At 34.5% G+C, this 20774-nt stretch overlaps 1 non-coding gene across 1 annotated transcript; it reads left to right on the top strand.

Annotated features, from left to right (window-relative positions):
* The first annotated feature begins 2881 nt into the window (after window positions 1–2881).
* Window positions 2882–2988, top strand: LOC145141704 (small nucleolar RNA R71). Its single transcript, XR_013722898.1, has one exon. It is a non-coding gene; the product is annotated as a small nucleolar RNA R71 (small nucleolar RNA).
* The last annotated feature ends 17786 nt before the right edge of the window (window positions 2989–20774 follow it).

Here is a 20774-nt window from a genome sequence, read left to right as displayed (position 1 = left end):
GTGTATAAGACGGTGGAGTGGTGAACGAATGCTCCCTTCCTGAGCCGATTTTGGGATATAGACTTTATTTGCAATTGTTTTCCACCATGTGGAACCCACGGCTCCCTCCGGAAACTCTTTGTGACAATGCTCCAAGCAAGTACCAAAACCTTCAGTATTGACCAAATGTTGGTCATAGATGCCTAATCTTCATGCAAGCTCGGCCATGCTGCATTGGCGGTGTACCCCGCCAAGGCAAAACGTGAGGACACCCGGATTGTGGTAATCATTTCCTCCACGGAAAGCAATAGTTGAGAAAAATTCCCAACACAACTCCTGAAACACCGGTTCTTGAATATGGAATAACCGGTTCCACCCATCACAAGTGAATAACACCCCATTGTGCATAAATGTGTTGACCACAAATGGAGCCAATTCCTCCTCATATCAGACTTGTCCCAGCCACTCCCAGTTAATTTCGTTGGGCACATAAATTTCCTTCTTTTTAACTTCCTCCATCTAGTCATTGTGGACTTTGATTGAATTCGTGGAAAAGTTAACCAAGGATGATCCCCTTGGTTCCCTTGTGAACTTTGGCCCCTTCTGGAAAACATTTTCTGTAATCATAAAACAAGATAAAACAACACTAAAACACCACAGAAATGTTAGAATAAAATCTGGCCTGCATCAGGGACTGACACGTCGAGTCCATGAACTGACTCGGCGTGTCATTTGACCTGCTCGTGTCGCATTTCTAATTCGTGCCAAATCATCCATCCAAACTAAAAATTAATTTCAGGGGTTTGTCTAGGAAGGTATTTCGAGTATTACATCATAAAATATTTAATCTAAAACACTCTATTTAGGTCAAGAATTGGAACCCTAGGAATTATGTCTTTTTCAAAACCGGGTTTTTTCAACAAATTAAGTCACGAATCCTCTAAAGTTTTGACCCTTAGCATAAATAGGAAGAAAAATGTTACCTTGTATGCAGAATTTGGAAGAAATTGAAGAGATGAAAATGAATGCTTGAGAGAGAATGGCACGGCGAGTGAGGCGTGTCGGCTGTGAAATGTGTTTGTGTTTAACTTTTAGGGTTAAAAACCCTAATTTACAGATTATATATATATATATATATATATATATATATATATATATATATATATTTGGTAAAAATAATCGACACGTCGAGTCAGTACACCGACCCGACGAGTCGTGTCGCGAATGTTACTTTAATATTTATGCATGGACTCGTCGAGTCATAAACCGACTCATCGAGTCGTTTAATCTGTTTGAAAAAATTTTCTAAAACTTTTCCCTCTTTAAAATAAAAACACCACACCCCACACTCAGGCCTTGCTTGTCCTCAAGCAATCATTTGTAGACAAATAGGAAGATTTGGATGGAAAAATCCTAAGAAAACAACACAAAACAAAAACGAAAAATAAAATGAAAAAGAAAGGAAAAAGAAAGCAAACTCTAGAGACGGGTTGCCTCCCGTCTAACGCTTCTTTTTTAGGAGTCTTTAGCTGGACTCCTTCCTGCTCTACGCTTCAGCGGTTTCTTCCAATGGGATCTCCTTCTTCAGTTTTTGCACTTTATACTTCGTTTTGTAAGTATAGATTCTCCTCTTACACGCTCGTTTCAATTCATCCATTTTCTTCCTTGTGGCATTTTCTTCAGCTTTACGCTTTATCCCTCTACCATGCTTCTTCTTTTTCACTCCTTCCTCTTTACGCCCCATCGTTTCCCTTCCCCCTTTATCTACCTCGATTGCCTTTTCAGTCATTATTTCATCATCACTCGAGGTCACAAATTCTTCCTCACTTTCATTACATAATAAAGAATCTGGTGGTTTAAAATTGAAAACTTCAAATGCAGTAGAGACTAGGGCTCGAGGCTTGGTTCTCTTGATTGTGGTTGACATCGCTTCTTGATCAAGCATATGTGATTCAATGGAAGAGTTATGCTTATCATTATTCCAAGCCTTAGTATTCTCTTTATCTTCTAAGCTTTCCTTCTTGTTATCTTGGACTACTTCATCATATTGCACAATTGTGTCAAGACAAGCCAAGTGTGCATTTTCAAAGTCGCTCAAATATTTAACAGCTTCGCTTTCCTCAAATGGATTCTCCAATTGATCACGCAAAATGTGCACGTTGGGTACAGAGAGGGTACTCATGGTTTACAGGCCAAAATCTCCATCAGATTGTGACTCTTCGTATGTACTCGTCGAGTCAGTGGGTGCTACTCGGCGAGTCAGTGAACTTTCAACACTTTTGATGGTCTCCTGGTAATCAGCTTCCTCGATCAGCCTCTCTATCTCCTTCAGGTATCTTTCAGCATTAAAATTCGCTTCCAAAGATAATATGAATTGATTTGGATTGCTTTCTTGCAAAAGCACAAGCTCTCTTTCTAACAATTCATCATCCAAATCCATTGAGGAAACTTTATCTTCTCTTGACTCTACTCATCGTACGGGAGCCATTCCTTCTTGGGTTTTCGCCAATCATCATCATATTTATCGCCACTTGAATAGCACACTTGTGCTTTCTTGTTCCCGTTCTCGTCCAAATCACAATTTTTAATAAGGTGAGGCCCGTTACAATTCTCACATCCCACTCTAATGGCATGGATGGATTGGTCCATCTTAGTCATTCTTCGATCCAAACTCTCCAACTTAGCCATCATTGCTGCCATGCTATCAGTAACTGAGTTCACCACCCCTCGATTTGGTTCATTCCTTGGGTTATGATATTCTCTAGAGTGCTTAGAGAATTCTTCAATTAGAGCCTTTATCACCGGGGGTGCCTTCTTTGTGAGTGGTCCTTGCAAATCAAGGAGTTGCCTAGTTGTCACGTTCACTCCATCATAGAAAATGGAGACTTCTTGTTGGCTGTTTAGATCATGATGTGGGCAGTTCCTTAATAAGCCCTTGTATCTCTCCCACGCCTCATAAAGTGATTCGCCAGCTTGTTGCTCAAAGTTTGCTATGGCTTTCTTCAACTTTGCTATCTTTGATGGAGGGAAAAATTGATCAATAAATTCCTCACACATCTTAGCCCAAGTGGTGATGGATCCTGGAGGGAGTGATTTCAACCAATCTTTCGCAGCTCCCTTGAATGTGACTGGTAGCATACGAAGCAGAACGGTGTCGCGAGCCACATTAGGGACATTGAAGTAGTCGGCTATATCGTTGACCTCGTCTAGATGCTTGTATGCGTCCTCGTGATCTTTCCCGTAGAATGGGATTTCCTTAAGTTGGGAGAGTATGTGCCCCTTAAGTTCAAAGGTGGCAGTTGCAGGAATCGCGGGTTGCACGAGTCCTGGGCCGGTATCATCACGCATCCTTTTTTTCCATTCGCCCATGGGAACTTCATCGATGTTAGCCATGGTGTTAGCTAGTTCGCCTTCTATGTCGCTTCCTTCTTCAAATTCGCTTTCTTCCTTTTCGGTTTCGTACTCGGTATCCTCCTTCTTCGGGTCTTCGTCCGCCAATGAAGAGATGTTGGATTCTCCTACTTTCTTGCCCTTTTTCTTGCTAAAAACATATTTGAGATTCTTCAACGGTGAATTCTTCGATGTCGCGGTTTCGCCTACGGTTTTGCCTTTGTTTTTCCTTAAAGTTGCTTCCGGGTCTTCAAGTGGTGGAATCAAAGGTGTACCTCCTCCTCTAGTCATAAACGTACTGCAATCAAAACAGAAAACACGCTTAAAAAGAACAAAAATGAACTAAAAACAAAAATGTGCAATAAGCGATGGACTCGTCGAGTCGGTTCGTAGGGACTCGGCGAGTTCACTGCTAAAACAGTAAAAATTTGAACTAAAAATCCTAAAAACTGAAAACTAAAACTCAAACCTAATAACTAACTTAATTAAAGCAGTAACTTTTTGCAAGATAAATCTTACACAAAGGATCGATAACACTAGCAATTAAATTAATTTTTAGAACCGTTCCCCGGCAACGGCGCCAAAAACTTGATGTGTGTAAAACGAACTAGTTTTATTCCTAATTTTTAATGTAAATTAGACACACAAAAGGCAGTGTACCTGTCAATTGGTGGTATAGATCTAGCAAGCAGGGTATCGAACACAGGGAACGACAATTAAACTAACTACTAGAATTATCTAAAAACAAATAATAAAGGAAAGGGTTTTCTCTAGTTTTACAATACTAGAAACTTAACTAACACTTGAACTAAGCAATTAACAGCTAAGCAAACAAAAATTCAACTAAATTCAATAATTAAGGAGACTTCTGTTTAGGTTTGAATCATTTGTTCCTATGGATGATTTTTATGGCAAGTGCAATGGATTAATTAGCATTGGCTACCGATTAGTGTGATTAGGTTCACATTCGCTATTACTAATCCTTAGAAAACACATCAATTCAATCAATGGCCAGTTGGTTAAATTAACTAATTTCCTAGTTTATTGATTCGGGTTAAGTAAGACTTGTAGTAGCTAATTGAATTGGTCGTTCAATTAACCTCTTGTTGATGGTTCGTCACACAAGCTCACACATTAACTTACATATTCCCTAGTTAACCCTAGTTTCACGTTCTCTATTCCTAGGCATATAACAATGTTTTCACATAAATCATATGAGATTAGCAATTAAGAGATGGTTCATGCAACTTAATTTACTCGTTAATTAACAGAAAATAGTTGTTGTTAACACACAAGGTTCTTTAACAAGCTTAACAAAACAATATTCACCAAATTAATTTAATCCAACCATAAAAATCAAACCATATTCACAAAATCATATATCCTAAACAGAAGATATGAGTTTTAGCTCATGATTACAACAGAAACTAACTCAAAAACGAAATCAATTGGTTCATACATAATTCAAACAAAAGGTTAAGTAAGAGTAAACCTAAATTTGTCTTGATTCTCCTCAAAAACGAATGTAGGGTTGATTCTCTGGTTTCCAGCACCTCAGCAGCACCTTCAGTCGCAGCTTAGCCTCCAAGGTTTCATTAGAAAAACGGGTGTCGATCTCAAAGTCTCTATTTATAGATTTGGGTTGACTCGTCGAGTCCAGGGACCGACTCGCCGAGTCCTTCATTAAAAATCTATGTACGGCAAGGACTTCTATGTTCGCGAATGTTCGTCATGACTTGTCGAGTTAGGAATTGACTCGCAGAGTTCTTCATGATTTTGACTCTTTTTCTCTTTTCTTCAATTCCATTGCTTCCAATAGCTAGTCCTGCTTCCTTTTGCTTCCGAGCATGTCTTTTAGGCTGAAAATACAATTCAAACGTAATTAAGCACCTTTTGTTCAATAATCGCAACAAAATAGCCAAAAAGTATTAAGATTCTATGCAAAATATATGATTAAATATGCACATATCAACTTCTCTCTAGCTAGATCTCTTCATGCACAGATTTAGGGCCATTTTTAGCATGTTTGTGGATTATTTCGGGTATTGGTCATGATCTGAAGTTGTAACTTTAGATCTAGACTCCTCTAGGTCCCTATAGTCATAAAGTTAGTAGATTTATCAAGCATTGACCTTTCTCTTTGGTTTAAACCTTTCCTTTAGCTTGGTTTTGGCATTTAGGACCTTGCATGTACGTAAAGTTTACAACGTTACATGGAAACCATGCCCTAGGAGGTTAGATCTGCAATTTGGAGCTTTGGGGCAGCTTAAAAACGTCTGAATGAGTAATGAACTGAAGGGACTCAACGAGTTGCATGGCCAACTCGACGAGTCGGATGAAGATTGCCTGTATTAGCTCTGTATGTACTCGGCGAGTCAATGAGAAGACTCGACGAGTTAGTTAGGATTTTTCCCGACATTTGGACATCGCATGGACTCGATGAGTTGGCTGGGAACTCGGTGAGTCAACTAGGGTTTTCACGATTTTCTCAAGTTCTGGAAGAACTCGACGAGTCCGTAGGCTACACTCGACGAGTTGGGTCAACATGGACTGTTGACCTTGACCGTTGACTTTGACTTTGACCAAGGGTTGACCAATTTGACTTCTGGGGGTACTTTAGTAATTTTGGAATTTATGGAAGGGGATAATTGGCGGATGTAGGTGTTGGAGTTGGAGTTGTACTTGGAGGAATTTGACATTATCATTCTGAGCTACTTATGAGGTGAGTTCTTCTCACTATATCAACAGGGTCTAAGGTACCAATGCTGACCCTTTTCAGATTTGTATCCGAGTTTATTGCATGATATGGTTATTGATTTGCATCCTGGTAGTTAGGATGGTGATATGCTTAGTGACCTGGTGAAACATCCCAAAAATACGGTCCAAAAATTTTGTTTTTAAAACATTATTAAAACCATCATTTCATTACCAAAGTATAAAGATCATAAACTATGTGTTTCAAAATCTCATAATATCTATCACATGTCAAATCTCATATCAAATATCATATCATTCATATCAGAGTAAAACTCCCAGGCTGCAGACTGTGGTGTGTGTCATGCGATCATCCCGAGCCCTTCCCTTTTGCTAGTAGAAGTACCTGAAACCAAAACTGAAAACTGTAAGCACAAAGCTTAGTGAGCTCCCCCAAACTACCACATACCATACAATAACACATAAAGCACATACTGGGCCTTGCCCACTGCATCGGACCGAAGTCCGGAATAACTCGGGCCTTGCCCACTGCATCGGACCGAAGTCCGGAATAACTCGGGCCTTGCCTACTGCATTGGACAGAAGTCCAGAAATACTCGGGCCTTGCCCAATGCATCGGACCGAAGTCCAGAAATACTCGTGTAACGCCCGCAGATTCGGGCTAGTCAATTTAGAGACAATGAGCGTCAAAAAATGAGTTTTTGATGGAAGATTGTTTAGAAGGATTAATCTTAACCAAGTTATAGTATATGTCACAAGGGTTCCGTACATATAAAGAACGCTGAAATCCGAGTTATAACGAAGAAGTTATGGCCCGTCGAAGTTTTACGGCGAAACCGGCACGACACCGCGTAACGTAAAAAGTGAATTTTTGATAAGCTAATTTTTAGCCTTATATATCTAAATGAAATTTGTAATATACTTTAAACCAAGAGTGTGCATAAAAAGAACGTCAAAATCTGACTTCGTATTAGTAAGTTATGATTTTTCTAAGATTTGGCATAGCAGTGCACAACCCGAAATTCGAATTTTAGATCGATCGATTTTTTGGCCAACGCAACCTAAATGAGAATTGAAGATCTCATTAATAGTAGCGCAACGGTAAAAAGACAGACGAAAACGGACGTCGGATGAAGAAGTTATGAATTTTTAACGGACTTTTCCTGTCCCGGCCTGTTAAAAATATAACTTTAAAAATAAATTCAAAATTAGCCGACGGAGTCTAAATGAAAGTTGTAGAGTACGTCCCCACCTACGCGTGGATATAAAAAGCGTAAAAAAGGAGTTCGTATGAACAAATTACAAATTATAATAGCATATTTACGTATTAAAATAAAGTATAAATCATATATACGTACACATATATATACATATGTATATATCATTAGAAAGGTATCGACGATGCGGTCATTATAAGACTAGTGTTGAGTACTTTCGAGATTAGTTTAGTACAAATATTATTAAATCTATTTAAAATAGTATTATAAATGGGTGTTTAGTCGTTTATATAACTATAAGGTCATTAACTAATTATGGAGGGTAGTTTTTGTAAATTCAATTACTATAAATAAGAGGTTTGGGCTCTCATATTTCTTGCACCATTCTCTTGATTCAAGAGTCTTTCTCTTCTTATCCCCCGAGCATTTCGGTCCCTCGTGATTCGACTTCTCTTTCTGTAGTTTTAGTATAGTAAGGTGAGCGCTGAAGCGCTGCACAAATCTTTCTTAGAAAGATTCAGCGACGAAGTTCTGCCCCTGCAGAGCCCGACTCCTAGCTAAAACCCCCTTGTAAGTAAGTTATGCTTACCCTATTTTAATATAGCTTATATTTAAAATTAGTATTGTTATTATGAACTTAAAATAAATATTTGAGCTATTATTATGACTTATATAAGTGTCGTTATAATATCTTTTTAACTACTCGCGGTACGGGGAATCTGGTTTAAAGGGCTGCATAGGGTTGTTGGATTTCAGAAGTGTTATATGCCAAAATGGTCCTGCCCTCCGGTGTTTTATGTCTGGCCCCTGTCTGTACATAGTGGTTGGAAAGTATTGTTTAAACGCTTATATAATAATAATAATAATAATAATAATAATAATAATAAGACTAATAATTAGTCACGGTAAATATTAGACTAAAATCTAGTGGTAATAATATCAGGTTTCGTCAAAGAAAATTATTTTAAAGTAAACTAAGCGCTGTCCGAGTACCGAGTCACCACCTTATCAAGTGAGTGCATAGTTACTTTCATCTTACACATAGATATGAAGTATTTTATATAAATTACGTGCTATGTGTGCATACTATATGAATACTTGCTGTCTATGCTGGATGAATGATTTTATACATGTTTTAAAATGATTTAAACTGTATATGTATTTTATATCTACAAATATGTTGGGTATGACATGGGTAGATGAAATAGTTGGTGTGTAATAAAATGATGAGAGATATGTGATGATAGGAAGGTGATGATAATTAGGTGAGGATAGATAGGTGATGATGAATTGGGGATGTAGGATGAAAGATACCATAACCTTGTCCGGAAATGTGGAGATGTAGTCATCTACCAGAGTATAGATGGCGACCACGGACTATTCTAGACAACCCCGTGGAAACACCAGCAGGCTCATAACCTGTAGGTGATGAATTACGAGTTCATGCGATGTTGTAACTACGTATTCATGTGATGATACTCTAACCCTTACTATGAATTACGAGTTCAGGCGATGTTGTAACTACGTATTCATGCGATGATACTCCAACCCTTACTAAGCGCGTATTGAGGGGGTAATCCCCGAATCATTACTGTCTGTGCGTTGTAGGCAATGATCCTTAGGAAAAGTCCTTAGGAACGAACATATAAGGAAATGTGATGTAAAGAGATGAGAGGTAAATACGATATAGGAGATAACCCTTAAGATAATTCTCTAGGGAATATTAAATGAAGAAAATGGGGATGGGGTTAATTGTTTGACATGTATTATGTGAAGAAACAAATTAACTATATTATTGTGGGTTGAAAACCCTATGTACTCACCAGGTTTCCCAACCTGACCCACTCAAGCTTATTTGTATCACAGGTGTCGATATGAAGCTACTTTACAATGAGAGATTTAAAAGAGATCTAGATCACTAGTGTAAATGAATGTAAGTTCTGTTTATGCTTATGTTTCTGTATTAACAATGACATCCCAAAGTTTTAATATGAACAAAATACATTTCTTCGGAAATGCTTTGATAATATATTTATCATGTATTTTCTGAGAACAAATTCCGCAACATCTTTTAGAAAATTACTCTGATTTTATTTTATAAAGCATAAACATAATTGGTCTTTTCTGGCCGTGAAAATGGGGATGTCACAACTCGGGCCTTGCCCACTGTATCGGACCGAAGTCCGGAATAACTCGGGCCTTGCCCACTGCATCAGACCGAAGTCCGGAATAACTGAACATAACATATACATAAACATGTAACATAAACATATAACTACTGCATCGGGCTTGCCCGACATCGGACCGAAGTCTGGAACACAAAGCACATAACATAAACATGCATGAATCACAAAGACATCAGGCATACATACTACTTCTCGGGATCACCCCGGCATCAGACCGAAATTCGGAACTATTATATCTAAACGGGCCGACATTGTGGCCGTAGACCCGTTCCTAAAGGAGGAAACTCACCTCACACTGTTGAAGTCCCGCTGACAGAACCATAGCTGCTCGATGATAGATTCCCGATCTGTCAATATCAAAATAACACCCAATTAATAATTGGGTTCTAACACATATTCATAAATCCATGCTTGGGGTAAAAGACTACTTTACCCCGTAACTTAGCTTGACTCAAGCCCAAGGCCCAATCCAAAGGCCTAAAAGTCTAATAATGGACCAAGGCCCAACTATGGCCCAATTTTCCAAATTGGGCCCAAACCTCTACATAGTCTTGCCTTAAGGCCCAATCATTTATTCTTGGTCCAACTCTTGGCATTCTAAGGGCCCAATACCATATAATCATCAAGGTCCAATCTATGGCCCATCTATGGCCTAATTTTCCAAATTGGGCCCAACCCTCACATATGGGCCTTACCCTAAAGCCCATCTAAATGTTCTAGTCCATTTGCTTGCTCTTGAATGGTCCATTATTATCCCAATCACCAAGGCCCAACAGGAAGGCCCAACTCAAAGTCCAAGTGAAATTAGGGTTTCACATAAAATGACGATTAGGGTTAAGTGTTTCTCACTTAACCCATTAAGGACTTAATCCATTAAGTCCTTTACTCTACTAGATAAATGATATGGAATAATTTGGGCTTAATACACAATCCAATCCCAATGGCCCAAAGGTGGGTCTCAATAAGTCCAAGGCCCAAAGTATCAAGAATTAGGTTTTCTAAACCCTAATTAGGGTTTCCCACCCAAACATGGCCCAATAGGCCCAAAACTAATCTTTAAGCTCATTAGGGTTTTCCTAGTGGGGCACCACCCACTACCACCTCGGGTAGTGGTGGTCAATGGCGGCTCACGGCGTCGGCCACCACCTTACGGTGGTGGTTATGGTTCTTTTCATTACATATTTTGCTAATTACAATTACAAGTTTTACTCCAAAACTAACACACACACACTAACTAAGCTAACTACACACACAGCCACCCTAGTGGTGGCTGGTGGTGGCCGGTAGTGGCTTGTGGTGGCAGTGTCTGTTCTTGGGAATTCCGGATAAACAAAACACACACACATCACACACTAAATATAAAAAAATATAGCCCCACACACGTTTCTCATTAATTTGCACTAAGGACCCAGCCACCCACCTGGTGGCTCACGACGGTCCGGCAGCAACAACGAGATGGCGTCCAACAGCATCAACAACGACACGGTAGTGGATGACGACGACAGAAGCTTTACGGAGGTACAACCGCATGGCGGCGACAGCAACAATGAACCCAACAGCCGCAAATGCGACCGGTTCTCCCACTAACACAACGTCGGTCCCTGAGGTCTTTTCCCGGCTACAACAGTGCCCGATGGCAGAAGCTATAAGTGGAAGAAGGTGAGGCGGCGATCGATCGTTTATCCCTCCGGCAGCAGGTTCGCCATGGTCTTACGGAGGCAGCGGCTGTATGGAGGGATAAGGGTGGCGGCGCTGGACTTGCATGATCGGAAGAACGGACGAAGAAGGAGGCGACAGTCGACTTTGAGCTCCGATCTTCCTTACTCGCACGCCGGAACCACGGTTGTTGCCTTTGTCGGCAGCGGAAACAGCAATACGGTGGTCTTGGGTTTCAACGGTGGCGACTGGGGAGATTGAGAAGGCGGTGGCGCCGGAGATGGGAGGCATAAGGTGAAGGTGGCGGCTGCATAAATGGTCCGTAGGGTTAGGGTTTCCAGCGAAATAAGGGTACATATATACCCGCCCATATGACATCTTTACCATAATTACAATTATGGTCCCTCCCCATGGGATCTTTTCATTTTTAATCCATTATTTACCCTTTCACCCCTGATTCTATGATTTCCTTTCATAATAAATCCCTAAATTACCAATAAACCCTTAAGCCTTCAAATATTTTCAATTTAAGTCCCGAACATACTCTTTTAACCCTCGACTTTTAAAATTCTTCACAAATTAGTCCGGGACTTACCTTTATTAATTTATCTAAATAAACGGGGCGTTACACCTGGTAGGTCGGTATCCTGGTATATAGGATAATGTTATGTTAGTGACCGGTTAGGTATGTATCCTGGTTATAGGATGTTGCTATGATTAGTGATCTGTTAGATCGGTTTGACTATTATATATGCTAGCGTATGATATTTATGTGGACATGATTGTTTGATTTGGGGGTCGGGTTGAGGCGGACCTGCTTTGTGCTGAAGGCCAACATACCCTGGGCGGACTGGATAGACTGCAGACCCGGGCGGGCATACTAGTCAGGACGAAGGCCCCGCGAGCGGTCCAGATAGGCTGAAGGCCCTGAGAGGTGGTCCAGGCGTGCCGAAGGCCCGGAGAGCGGTCCAGATAGACTGTAGGCCTGGTGCGGGCGGTCCAGTCATGCTGATGGCTCATTATGCATGCTGTTTGGCGTTGGTATTTTGGGGGAACTTACTAAGCTTCAGGCTTACAATTGTTGATTTTGTTTCAGGTACTTCTGATGATCGCGGGAAGGCGAAGGCGTGATCGTACACCTCCTTATGTTTTCGTGATTTGATTCTGGGATACTCTGACACTAAACTATTTTGAAAACAAGTTTTTTAATAATTCTTGGTTTTAAATGTTTTAAAAAGTTTAAATTTGGTATGATTTTTATGGGTATTACATATTTTATGATGATAGCACGATGATTTTCGGACCAGTGGCCAAAGATTCATCTGTGAGATTCAACAGTCTGAGGTGAGTCTTCCTCACTGGGTTTAGCAGGTCGAAGGCACCAATGCCAACCCATGGTTTGTTATGTTAGGGTGCTAGATGTCTGCGTGCCTCTTGCATGTATATGTATGCTTAGTGGGTGGGGCCCAATGGGTAATCTTTATGCCATTACTTGTTTTATTTGTAAGTTTGTATGCTGGGTGGGGCCCGTTGTGAGAGTTAGGGTGAGGCCTGTTATACTCAGTGGGCGGGGCCCGTTATGCGAGATAGGGCGGGGCTCGTTACACTCATCGGGCGGGGTTCATTATATGTTTGATATGTGTGGTATGTGGTATTTGGGGGAAACTCACTAAGTTTCGTGCTTACGGTTTTCAGATTGACAATCAATTCTTAATAAAAACTTTTTCTAAAATTGATTTTGCAGATTGACAATCAATTCTTAATAAAAACTTTTTCATAAATAAATCATCTTCAAATTTAGTAATACATAAAACAATACTTAAAATCTCCTTTTTAACAGTTGAATAATTCTTTTGAGTATTATTCCAAGCACCTGAATAAAAACGAACCAATTGTTCTTCAGAGGAATTTGATAATTTTTGTTTTAAAATACCTCCAAATCCAATATCACTAGCATCAGTTTCGACTATGATATTAGCATGAGGATGTGGTAAATTTAAACAAGGTAAAGAAGGAATTTTTTGTTTTATAAGTTTAACAATATTAGTATGTTCTTGAGTCCAAGGTTCTGGATTGTTTTTTAATCTATTATAAAGAGGTTTGCAAAGAGTTCCTAAATCTTTGAAAAAATCATGAATATAATTTAAACATCCTAGAAACCGTTGAAGTTGTTTTTTATCTATAATTTCATCAGGAAATTTATTAGAAAATTCTAAACTTCTTATAATAGGTTTAATAGTATTATTAACAATGTTATGTCCTAAAAATCTAATTTCATTTTGAAATAAATGCATTTTCTTAGCTGAAACAGCTAAGCCATTTTTATAAATTAAATCATAAAACTGATTTAAATGTTTGAAATGTTGATCAATAGATTTTGAAAAAATAAGAACATCATCAATATAAACAATTGAAAAACTATTTATAGGAATGATAATATCATTCATAACGTTTTGAAATTCAGAAGGAGCATTCTTTAAACCAAAGGGCATAACGTTCCACTCATAATGTCCAAAAGGAACATTAAAACCTGTTTTGTATTTATCTTCTTCATGAATTTGAATTTGCCAAAAACCAGATTTCATATCGAATTTTGAAAATATTTTTGAATCATAAAGTTTTTTCAATAAATCTCTTTTATTAGGAATAGGATATCTAATCCAATCTAAAACTTTATTTAAAGGTTTATAATTGATAACTAATCTTGGTGATCCTCTTTCTAATTCAGCAGCATTCATAACATAGAAAGCTGAACAAGACCAAGGAGATTTAGAAGGTCTAATTAATTTTTTGTCCAATAAATCTTGAATTTCTTTTTTACAATGAGCTTCTAATTCATTATTCATATGAATAGCTCTTGATTTTGAAGGAATATCTTTTTCATTAAAAGTTTTAATATAAGGTAATTTGACAATATGTTGTTTTCTGTTCCAAAAGGCGTTTGGAATATTTGAGCAAACATTATTTTCAAACTTTTGTTTTAAAGCTATAATTTTGTCTTGAATATACTTATCTTGTAATTGATTATGTATACGAAAATCATTAATTTCATTGATAAGGTAATTTGCTTGTTTTGTTTTATAATTAAGAATATTAATAGTTGAATAAGACGGAGGTTCACAAAATTTAAACATAATTTTTTTTCCAAAAACTTTAGTAATAATTTCATCATCTTGAACCATAAAAGGATATAATTTAGTAATAAAAGGGGTTCCTAAAATTAAAGGAGAAGTAAGATTTTTTACTAAAATTAAATGAGTTTTATAACAATAATCTTGATTGTTACATATATGAACATCGGAAACTTTATAATTTATTTTTAAACTGGTTCCTTCAGCTCCAGTAAGCCTAGAAGTTTTTTCATAAAATTGAGTGGGAAATATACCTTCTTGTATACAGTTCATATCAGCACCACTATCAATTAGAGCAGTAATATCCATTTTAAAATTATCCTTTACTAAAGTTATTTGAGTATTCCATTTTTGAGAAATTTGATCATTTATAATTCTTTCGATAACCTTTTCATCTTTATTATCATTATTTTGTGAATTAATAATATTTTTTCCCTTTTCAAGAGTTATAATTTTGCCTTTAATTTCTTTTATGTCTTGTTTAACTGATTTTAATTCTTCTTGAAGTTCTTGCATAGAAATGGGTTTTGTTTCAGAAAATCGTTCATATATGTCTTTTAAATTAAAAATTTTTGTATTATCTAAAACAAAATTTTCATTCTTATTAAGCATTTGTTTTATTAACAGTTCTTGAATATTTTTATCTTTAATGAAATCTAAATTTTTTAAAAGATCTTTGTCATTGTTTGTAAGGACATTAATTGAATAATTACAATTACATTTTCCAACACATTCGCATGTATCAGAATCTTCCGAACTTGAACTATTTTGCTCTAAAATGTTTAAATCATTTTCTTGAAAATCGGAAAAACTAGAATCAGAATTGGAATCAGAATTTAACATAATTTTTCTAATTTGTTCTTTTAATTCTTCCGAAATATTTAATTCATTAATTTTTGTTTTTGCATAACAATTATTAGCATTATGACCATTACGACCACATTTATGGCAAATAATAATGTCTTTTGATTTTCTTTTAGATTTTTTATTAGATTGTTTATAAGGGTTTTTTGATGTTGAAAATTTATTTTTCTTATAATTCTTATAATTTTCTGTTTTATTATATTTCTTTTTCTTGAAATATTTTGAAGACTTTTTATTATATTTTTTGGTTTTTGAAGTAGACGGACCTGTTAATGGTTGATAACCATATTGTTGACAAAAATTTCCTAATTCATTTTTACTATTAATTCTATCCTTTTTAAGTTTTTCTTTAAATCTAAGGTCAGCACAAATAGCTAATCCTTCTTTATTAATATAATTAATTAAATCTCCATAAGTTAGGTTTTGATAAGGAATTGTATTATTAAAATTTTCTCTTAATTTTTGTCTAATTCTTTCGGCAAAAAGTTTTGGAAGTCCAGCAATAAAACGTTCTTTCCAATAAGATTCTTTACAATCAGGTCTTGAAAAAACTTTAACGAGATAATTATCTTTGTACCATCTGAAATCAGTTAATTTTCTACAATGTAAGTTCATTAGAATTTCAGAAGTTCTTTCTTGAAAAGTAGTAGGATCTCCTACAAAGTTTTTGATTATAGCAAAAATTAAAGTATTAACCATATCATCTTCTTGAGTTTGAATAGGTAAATTATTTTCTTGTTTTATAACGGTTTTCTTGGCAGTCATTATAAAATTCTTTTCTTCTGGTGTAATGTAGAAATCCCACCAACCTTTAAGGGTACCAGTAAACCCAGAAATAATAATATTAACAATTTGAAGTTGAGTATTATTGTGAGACTTGTAAGCATTAGCTGCCATGGTCATTTCTTGAACAATATTAAGAATTTGATGTTCAGAGTTACCATCGATATTCCATTCGTAAACAGAGGTACCATCGTAAGCTGAACGATCATATTGAAAAGCTCTTTCTTCAATTTGAACATCAGGAAGAGAAGGTCAATTCCAATAATTTTTAATAGTTGGTTTTGGATTATTACCAAAAGAATTAATCTTATTTAATCTTGAAAAATCATTTGTAAGCTGATTTATATCATCATTATCATTTATGAATTGTTGAGTAAGATTGTCTAAATTTAATTCACTTTCATTATTACTTTCGTCAGATTCGTCAAAAGAGTCATTATTTGTTTTTAACATATTTATAGATACGTTTTTTGAAATACGAAAATTAGTAAGTCTTTTTTCTAATTCATCAATTAAATCTTTATTTCCAAGATTAAAATTTCCATTTATTTGATGAGGAATAAAGCTGACATTACTAGAGCTTGCTATATTATTATAAAAAAATTTTGTTTCAATTTTATTTTCTTTTGATAACTGTAAATTTATAGTATTTTCTTCAATCCTATTTAGTTGATCTGAAATAGTTAAAAGAGTTTCATTCGAATAATTATTTTGATAAATAATATTTTGAAAACATTTTTCATTTGTTATCTGACTCGGAACTTTAACTAAAGGAGTTGCAATAAAATTATTATCAATAATGATTTCCTTTTTTGGCGGATATTCAGAAATAATTTCTTGATTAGTAATAACATCTTTGTATGTTTTTGAAGAAACAGGAAAAACAGTTTGCATTTTAAAAGGATAATCTATATTATGTTTAGGAACATAAATCAATTCGAACCATTGAAAAAACGGAGAGTGAATTTGATTTGATAAAACATAATCTTCCCAAAGTCCAAAATGTAAAAATCTTATATAATATGAAAAGTTTTCTTCATGCCAAATTCTTTTTGTATTATTATAATCTTTATAATATTCTTCTTCTTTTAAATAATCAAAATTAACATATGAATGTATTTTAGAAATATCTATATTATTATTCATTTTAACAAGTTGATTGATTTAATCTGAAAGATATATTTTTAATAATACTAAGTTGAGCACTAATAACAATATATTTATTTTTAATCATTTTTGATAAACAATATATTATTTCCTTTTGAATATTATAATTATATGTGTCCTTTTCTATATTAGATAATTTAATTTCTTCGTCTTCTTTAAGTTGTTTAATTCTATTTATTTCTTTAGAAACGCTTGCAATAATTTGCCATCTAGTCTTTAATAAATTATTCCAAAAAGTATTATTATTACAACAACTAATCTGTCTTTTAGAACTCATTAACACGTATATTTAGATAAATTTGTTAAATAATTATCAAGATGTATATTAAAGGTTTTTAATACTGCTTTTATGTTATTAATTTCTTGTTCTAATTCTAATAGTTCCTTATCATTAATTATTAAATTTATATTTTTTAATTCTAATACCTTTTCTTGTAAGAGTTTTTTAAATATTTTTATTGAATTTCTTAATCTTTTAATAGCAGTAACTCTATTTCTGTTTAAAGAATTGCAATTTATTTGAACTTTATTACTCATAATTGTTGTCTATAATTTTGAAGTTCATTAATAAAATCAGATTTAGTAGGACTTGGTAAACTTGTATCACTAGTTTGATCTTCTTGATAAAGAGGTTTAGGAATAGAACTAGAATAGTCAATAGTTTTTAAATTTAAAGACTTTGATTTTGAAAACGAAGATTTAGAAGTACCAATTTCAGGAATAGAATTAGTAGAAAATCTAGATGATGAAAAATTTATAGAAGAAAAATTTATATCAACTGAGCCATCATTATGCTCAATTATATTTGAAATTTGTTTTGAAGAATCTAAAGATTTTGGTTCAATAACATTTTGTAAATTCCAATTACATGATTGAGTAATTTCTGACCATTTAAGTCGTTTAGGCATATGAACTTTTGTATGATTAGTATTTGCTTCGTAAATAATTGTTTCATTTCTTGGACTTGACAAACGGGTTTTTGGTTCTAAAGTAGTTGTCATGGTTTTATAACAAACACGATAAATGATTGCTAAAGGTTTAGAGTTATTTTTAAATTCTAAATTCTTTGTTTCAACAGTTAAAACCAAAGTGTCTAAAATATTTTTGTCAAATAATCCTACAGAAAAATTTGGATAACAATTAAAATACATTGGTCCATTTGCGATATTTGTTTCTGCCATAGCTAAAATAGAATTTTGAAAATCTGTATGTCTTTTATCTCTTAATATTAAGAGAACAGGAGCATCAACACCAATTCTAAAAAGAGGTTTGATAGCAATTTGAACAAGACCTAAATGAAGAAATTTATATTTTTGTCTATGTTCAAAAATAGATCTTGATGATAACAAATTTATATTTTGTTGGTCTTGACCAATGGATAGGGTTTGTTCAGTCATTTTAATTGAGTAACTTTGAAAATAATCAAAAGTCCCTATTCTATAAATTGTATTTATATTTGTTTTAGGTATAGTCCAATCATTTAAATTTTGTTCTATATTATCAATAGTTTCTTCAATAGAGTTTATATGGTTATCATCATAATCTTGTTCTTTATTCATGATATTTTTACCAGTATCATATTTTTTAGATAATATGCGTGAAAATCTACTCATATTTGATTAATTTTAGTTTAAAGATTTTATAAGAAAACTTACTTGTTCTATTTAGGATGAACAGAGAGGGCATCGACCCAACGGTGATTGTGGTCCGGCTCCGCGACTTACCATACTTGCACGTCTTACGCTAATCCAACCAATCACTGGTCTGGTCTCTATATCATTCTTAACAAAACTCATAATTTTCTTAAAATTCTTCAAACAAAAATTAACCAAATAACAAACAGAAATATCATACATAACTATCAAAAATAGAACCTAATATATATATATATATATATATATATATATATATATATATATATATATATATATATATATATATATATATATATATATATATATATATATATATATATATATATATATATATATATATATATATAGGGAAATGATCAAATGAGAACACCTAAAAGGTTGAGAACGCGAGAACACTTCTGGACCAATCATATTATAAGGCTATATTAGTAATTGTGTATTTATTTTAAATTTAAACAAATTAAATTCAAATCTTAATTTCCTAAAATTTAGCGATAATGATTATCTACCTAAAATAGAATATGAACCGATTTTTTTTATTTCTTTTATTAATGGATGATAAATATAATTTATATTATTTTTTTGTAAAATAAAAAATCCTTTTTTTTCTAATTTTTTATTCATCAAAATATTTTCAATCATATATGACTAAAACATTTGTAATTATAAAAATATATATTTGTAATCCTAAATAATAAATCATAATTTAGAGATAACATTTATAAATGAATAAAAATAAACTACTAATCATACATGAATATTCTAACAAATAAAAAAAATCAACACATTAAAAATTATATTCATCAAATAAAAATTTCAAAGATTGAGTTTATACATTTATATAATTATATTCATAAAAGAATATGCCAAGACTAGTTTCATACATTTATACATAATTATATTCGACAATGATTAAACCACTTCAAAGGAAACTTTTTTTGCAAAATTCATCTCTATATCAACTATTTTCTTGAATTGGTCGCAACCCCTTCCTTCTCTTTGAATCAAATGGCTCGCAAGCTTGTGTAACGAGCAGGAGCAGACACGATATCTAAAAAATTCTAGCATTCCTTTTTCTTTGATTAATATCTACAAAAATGACAATAGCATGTAAAGACAATAAAAAGACCAACAAAATATTAAAATGAATGATTAGTAGAAAAGCATACATTGTTATAATCATAAATGATTATTAACAACCATGTTTATAATCATAAGTGATTATACAAAATACACATCAGCATAACAAGTGTAATCATGGATGCTTCAGTCCATCCTAACCCAGCCCGCAAAAAGGAAAATGTAATTGGCATTCAATTGCTTAACCAAAACAAGCACTACAAGAAAAAATATACAACTACTACGATTCAAATCATTGATTTGCGAGGGGAAGGTTAAAAGCATATTAAAGCTCCATGTCACCACAACCAAGCTTCTGGATCACCTTGCACAACCCAAAATTGTAATTTAACACTAATCTAAAACCAGGAAGTCGATCTTGTTGCTTGATTCCACAATCAGAATCCAAAATTAGTGTGGAATAACACAGAACAAAAATTAGGTTGTAGCAGTAAAATGAAATCGAACGTACCACGTGACGCATGGACGTTGTGAGCACTCGATCTTGTTGATGTTCGTAATTAGCCCTAGGTAGGGTTCTTCTAAAGGCACCACTATCAGAAGGATTCTGAAATTCATCTGTTTGGGTGGATGAAGATGAGATGGTTGTGGTGTTGAAGGTGGGTCAGATGTCGCCGAAGAGAGAAAACGAAAACGAAAACAAAAACAAGGGGGTTATGATAGGCAATCGAACGTACCACCTTGTATCATCGGCGAAGACAGAGGCGATGCTTTTTCATGCTCCGACTGTGAAAGTGGTTCGTGGATGGCGGCGACGCAAGTCGATAATACTGGAGTGAGTCGTAGGTTTAGGTATAGAGAGAGAGAGAGATTGAGAGATTTTAGGAGTTGTTAAAAATAAGGGAATGATTAATTACACTGATACCCTTTTCATAATTTTAATTCAAATTA

The sequence above is a fragment of the Lactuca virosa genome, chromosome 9 (genome assembly GCF_052849685.1).
Source record: "Lactuca virosa cultivar CGN04683 chromosome 9, Lactuca_virosa_CGN04683_v6, whole genome shotgun sequence".
In the NCBI taxonomy this organism is placed as follows: Eukaryota; Viridiplantae; Streptophyta; class Magnoliopsida; order Asterales; family Asteraceae; genus Lactuca; species Lactuca virosa.
This window is presented reverse-complemented; position numbering and strand designations above follow the sequence as displayed.